This window comes from Vigna radiata, chromosome 8 (genome assembly GCF_000741045.1).
Source record: "Vigna radiata var. radiata cultivar VC1973A chromosome 8, Vradiata_ver6, whole genome shotgun sequence".
NCBI classification, from domain to species: Eukaryota; Viridiplantae; Streptophyta; class Magnoliopsida; order Fabales; family Fabaceae; genus Vigna; species Vigna radiata.
The window spans coordinates 10,707,416-10,713,415 of record NC_028358.1 but is presented as its reverse complement, the minus strand read 5'-3'; positions in this window follow the sequence as shown (position 1 = coordinate 10,713,415).

Genomic DNA, 6,000 nt, shown 5'->3' with positions numbered 1-6,000 from the left:
GAGCGGTCTCTCTAAGCCCTAGCACTCCTCTTTCACTTTCAAGAGCTTTTTAGAAAGATTTCCCCACTTTCTCCTCACCCACTCACCAAAAATTCAATTTTCTACCATTGTTTTGTCAAAGTTTGGGGTTTTTGGTTGAGGGTTTTGCATTGGAGAGGGCATTCATCATCAATTGGACAATTTTTTGCAAGCATTCAAAGTCTCCACTCAAGTAAGTTGTGCAATTTCATGTTTAGGGTTTCTATTTTGGGATTTGTTGATGAACATGCTTAGGAACATGATAAAATAGGGCTTTTGATTTCTATGCATGATTTGATGAATTAGAATCTGTTTGAACCGATTGAATTGCATAGAATAAGCCTGGAATGATGGATTTAGTGTTAGAGTGGAGATTAGGGCTGATAAAAGAGTTTTTGGAAAACTCAGTTGAAAACCGCTGAGCGGTCTCCCTGGCCGCTGAGCGGAATTAGCCAGATTTGGGTATTTTTTATTTTTCAAATGTTTGGATCCTAGGGGGCCCTGTTTTTCCCTCAGTATTGGATTATGTGTGATCTGAGAACGAAATTGATGATGTACTAACCTCTAATGATATTTCTGTGAATGTTATTTGGATGATTTGAGACAGGAATGTCTACCTCAAGAAGAGTAAAAACGATGGGCAACAAAAGGAAGGATCCAGAGAGACCTAGGAGATTCTATTCTTCTAGGTTCCTTTCAAAGAAGCATGAAGAGCATTATGCTACTATCCAGGAGACGCGTTTGCTGATGGAGAGGAAGGCCATATACATCCCTGATTTAGCTCCAGAGTTTGGACTGGAGATTGAGAGGTGAGGCTGGGAGAGACTGACTACATATCCAACACCAGCCATTATCGAGTTGGTGAAGGAGTTCTATGCCAACGCCTTGCCCAGGGGAGGAATATCAGTTGGGAGGTATATGAGTTATGTGAGGGGACATTTGATCAGCTACGATCCGGACACCATTAACGCCTTCCTAGGGACTGAGTGGCCAGGAGAGCAGTTGATACCGGTTGAAAAACAGTTATTTTCATACTCAATTTTGATATTAAAAAACACCCTTTATGACTTAGAATTAGCTTGAAATCATGCATTTTGTTTAAGTTAGAGAATAAGAGAGTCAAAAGTTATTTTTAGAGATATTATGCTTGTTTTGCATTGTATTGCAGGGCTTTGATGAGAATTGGAGATGAATTGAAAGAAAGGTTGAAGATCAAATGGTTGTGTTGGTTAAACAATCGGTATCGTTCATAGACAGAGTATAACACAGCAGAATAAAACTTTAGTAAGCGGAAAAGCGTGTTCGGTCACTTTGTATTAAAATGGTCAGTTTATAAAATAAATATTTTGAGAGACAATTTATCAAACAGTTGATATGCGTAAAAAGTAAACAGTGTAGGGAATAGAAAAATCACACGAGTAGTTTTTATACTGGTTCGATTCAAAAGAATCTACGTCTAATCATTAATCACTATAAACAGTGATTAACAGTTCCACTAAAAATGAGTTTCACAGATTAAAAATATAGTGAATAAAACTGATAAAGTAAACCTTCCTTCAACGACGAACCAAAAGATGAACACTTTGTCAACTCGAAGAGAACCGCTCTGACAATTGACAAACAATACGCGAGCTTCTCCTATTCACGAGACCAGGCAGAGCACCTTGCTAACTCGAAGAGAACCGCCCCGACTATCAACACACGAAACGCGAACTTCTCCTATTCACGAGACCAACCAAGGGAACCTGAACAATAGCTTTTGAGAACTTCCTCTGACAAACAGTATTCTCAAGAACTCTCTCTGTTCAGCAGCGTTGTTTTGAATTTCTCAGAACCCAAATATATAGCCATCTGCTCTGAATATCAAAAGTCAAGTTCCAACTGACACAAATAATCGATTATTTAAGTGATAATCGATTATTCAAGTCCGTTACAGGTTTTTCAAAATGTGATAATCGATTTTTCCTGAAGGACTTGTGATAATTGATTATTGCTTCTCCATAATCGATTATTTCAGTAAAAATACAAGTTTTACAAAGTTTTTAAGACTTTCCTACTACATTTAAATTCTACAAATTGCTTTTAAATAATTATAATATCCTCTTCAAGTAAAACTTCTTGCAGCATCATCAAAACAATTTTCTTCAAGATTTACCAATACTCCTTATTGGTAACAATCTCCCTCTTTTTTATGATGATCAAAAATTCAATTTTTAAAAACAATTTTGGCTTACCTGCAAAACATACAAGCTAACAGACAACAACATAGTTAGCAATACCTGTATCAATTTATATTATACTTCGCCTCCTAAAAATATATTTCTCTCCCTTTTCGATCATAAGCAAAAAGATTAATGTAAAAATCTCCCCCTTAATATGATTTCCCCCTCAATTGTACAATGTATGCATAAAAGTAACATAAAAGATCATTTTATTCATAGGAGAAGGATTACATTAACTTCATAAAGAGCATCACAAAAGAGATAATTAAAACATAGAGAAAATAACACAACAAGCAGTCAACTTAGACGCCTATTTCTAAAATTCAGGACTAGGGGATCTCTTTGGAGGTTGAATGTTGAGATGATTCTCGATGTTAGTTAGGCGAACATCAAGATCAAGAAATTGATCAACCATGTATTCATTAATAGATTGCTGCCACTCATAAATCTCTTCAAAGTGTGTTTTCTGTGCTAGACTTATATCCTCCAATTGTTTAGATAATCTTGCAAAGTGTTCTTCCATAGAAGTTGAGGATGAGGAGGGTATGTTGGATGGTCCAGCATCAGAAGGGGCAGCAGCACTTACTGGGTCAGTCATGTGTGTATCCATGTCATTTTCCTCATCATCATCTGAATGATCATCATCTTTATGAATAATGACATTTCCCTAGTGACAAATCCCATTTGCCTAAAAGTGGTGTCACCAATATCAGATCCAATGGCTTGAATTATTTGAACATGTTCTCCTTCAACATTCACTCCTTTATATTCTAAAATTCTAGAAATGAGAAGAGCATTAGGAAAATGATAAGAATGAGACTTCTTAGCTTTTACCATTGTGTCAGAAATGAGAGCAGGCCAATCAATGTGTATGTGATTTAGGATCCCATACAAAAGAAACAGATCCTACTCAGAGCATTGAGCATGGTTGGTTGCTCTAGGACACAAAAGCCATACGATTAACTAGTGCATCATCCTCTCTTCAACTTTGAATCCACAACAAGCAGCTGCCTTTGGTTGGTCTGTTGTTTAGGATGGCGCAAGAAGGATTGAAAGACCATCAGTCGGTTGAAGTCAGAAATTCCAAGATGAACCTTCACAACATCATCCCAGATGGTAAGTAGGGCGACATTTGTCCACACATCATCATCCAAAATTATGCGGACTCCCTTTACTTTAGTGGATATGATCCCATCACGATATTTCAAGTTGAAGTAGAAAACACTTATGAGATCAGGATAAATACAACCTTTTTGCTCTACCAAATGTGTGAGACCTTGACCAGCAAAGAGATCTGGAAATTGAAATCCATAGAAGCGATAAAAATCAAGACGAATAAACTTTACCGCCATGATTCTCCTTTCTTGCCATGAATTCACAAAATCCGCATGTTTTTCTGGATCCAAAATCCATCAATTTATGGTTGCAGGACGTGATTGAGAAGAAGAGGATGTTACAGCAGTTCTGCGGTGATGTCTTCTTGAATCAGCCATGGAGGAAGTTTAAGGTAGTGAGACTTTGAGAAAGTGAAGAGAAATGGAGAGGATTTTAGCTCTAGATTTGATTTCAGAAGTATCTGGGTGCAAAAGAGTGACTAATAATCGATTATGGGGGGCTATTTATAAGAAAAATGGAAGAACTAGCCGTTTATGGCCGTTTTTAGCCGTTATGGAACGCTCCAACGGCTCTATTTTTGAAACTGTTAGCGTGATAATCGATTATGGCTCGAGATAATCGATTATGCTTGATGATAATCGATTATCTGCTCATAATTTCCAGATTTTGAGTTCTGACGTTGTATAATCGATTATGCTTAGGAGATAATCGATTATTGAAGATTGAGATATACCTGAAGGCTAAAAATAATCGATTATTACCTTGTGATAATCGATTAAAATCGCTAAACTTGCGAAAATTCAAGAAAAATCATAAATTTTTATCCTAAGACATATCTAACAATCCCCCTTTTGAATATGGTCTCTTAAGAAATTATCTCTAATCTCAATGTGCTTAGTTCTTGAATGCATTATGCGATTCTTAGTCAGATTTATAGCACTAGTATTATCACATTTTAATGGAATATTATTAAGGAAGATATCAAAGTCTTCCAGTTGTTGTTTCATCCACAAAATTTAGGCACAACAATTGCCAACAGTAATATATTCAGCTTTAGTGGTAGAAAAAGCTACACATGCTTGTTTCTTTGAGTGTCAGGACACCAAAGAACAGCCTAGAAAATGACAAGTTCCACTAGTACTCTTCCTATCAATTTTACAACCACCATAATCTGCATCAGAATAACCTATTAAACTAGGTGTAGCATCAGAGGGATACCAAAGTCCAAAAGAAGTATTTCCTTTAAGGTATTTTAAGATCCTCTTGACAGCAGTCAAATGAGATTCTTTAGGATAGGCTTGGTACCTAGCACACACACATACGCTTTGCATAATATCTGGTCTACTAGATTTTAGGTACAACAAAGATCCTATTATACCTCTAAACCTAGTTTCATTTACTCCTTTTCCAGATTCATCCTTATCTAAATAGCATGAAGTCGCCATAGGTGTACTAGCTTCTTTGCAAGTGTCCATACCAAATTTTTTAAGAATTTCCCTACAATATTTTGTTTGAGAGATAAAAGTGCTTCCATTCATTTGCTTTATTTGTAGTCCTAGAAAGAAATTCAGCTCACCAATCATAGACATCTCAAACTCACCTTGCATTATTTTTGCAAATTCCTCACACAAAGAGTCATCAGTTGACCCAAATATAATATCATCTACGTAAACTTTCACAATCAAGATGTGTTTTCCTACTTTCTTTATAAATAAGGTTGAATCAACCTTTCCTCTAGAAAAATCATTATCAATTAAGAAGGTACTAAGTCTTTCATACCAAGACCTAGGTGCCTGTTTAAGAACATACATGGCCTTTTTCAACTTATAAACATGATTAGGATATTTGAAATCCTCAAAACCAGGAGGTTGACTAACATATACTTCTTCTTTTATAAAACCATTCAAAAACGCACTTTTCACATCCATTTGATACAATTTAAATTTCATCAAAGATGCATATGCAAGTAATAATCTAATTGCTTCTAACCTGGCCATTGGTGCATATGTTTCATCATAATCTATACCTTCCTCTTGACAGTAGCCCTTTGCAACTAGCCTTGCTTTGTTCTTTGTGATGCTTCCATCCTCATCAAGCTTGTTCCTAAATACCCATTTTGTTCCTATGAATTGATAATCATCTTGTTTCAGAATAAGTTCTCAGACTTCATTCCTTTCAAATTGGTTTAGCTCTTCTTGCATAGCAACGCACCACTTATCATCTTGAAGAACTTCCTTTATGTTCTTGGGTTCTATCTTAGACACAAAAGCTACAGTTAGACAAAAGTTATTAAGATTATGTCTAGTAGTTACCCCTTTTAAAATATCTCCAATGATGTTGTCCAGGGAGAATCCTCTTGGTTGTTGATAACTTTTAGGATCAACAGCTTGAGGTGTTTCTTGAAGTTCTAGAGGATAGTTCTCATTTAGATACATCTCTTCAAGAACTTCCCTCAAATAGCCTTCATCTCTTGCAATAGGTCTATTTGACTCAAGAAGATTTACCTCAAGGTCCATAATCTCATCAAAGACAACATGCATTGATTCTTCAATTATCAAAGTTCTTCTATTAAACACTTTATATGTTTTACTAGTCAAAGAATATCCTAGGAGAATTGCTTCATCAGATTTTGCATCAAATTTAC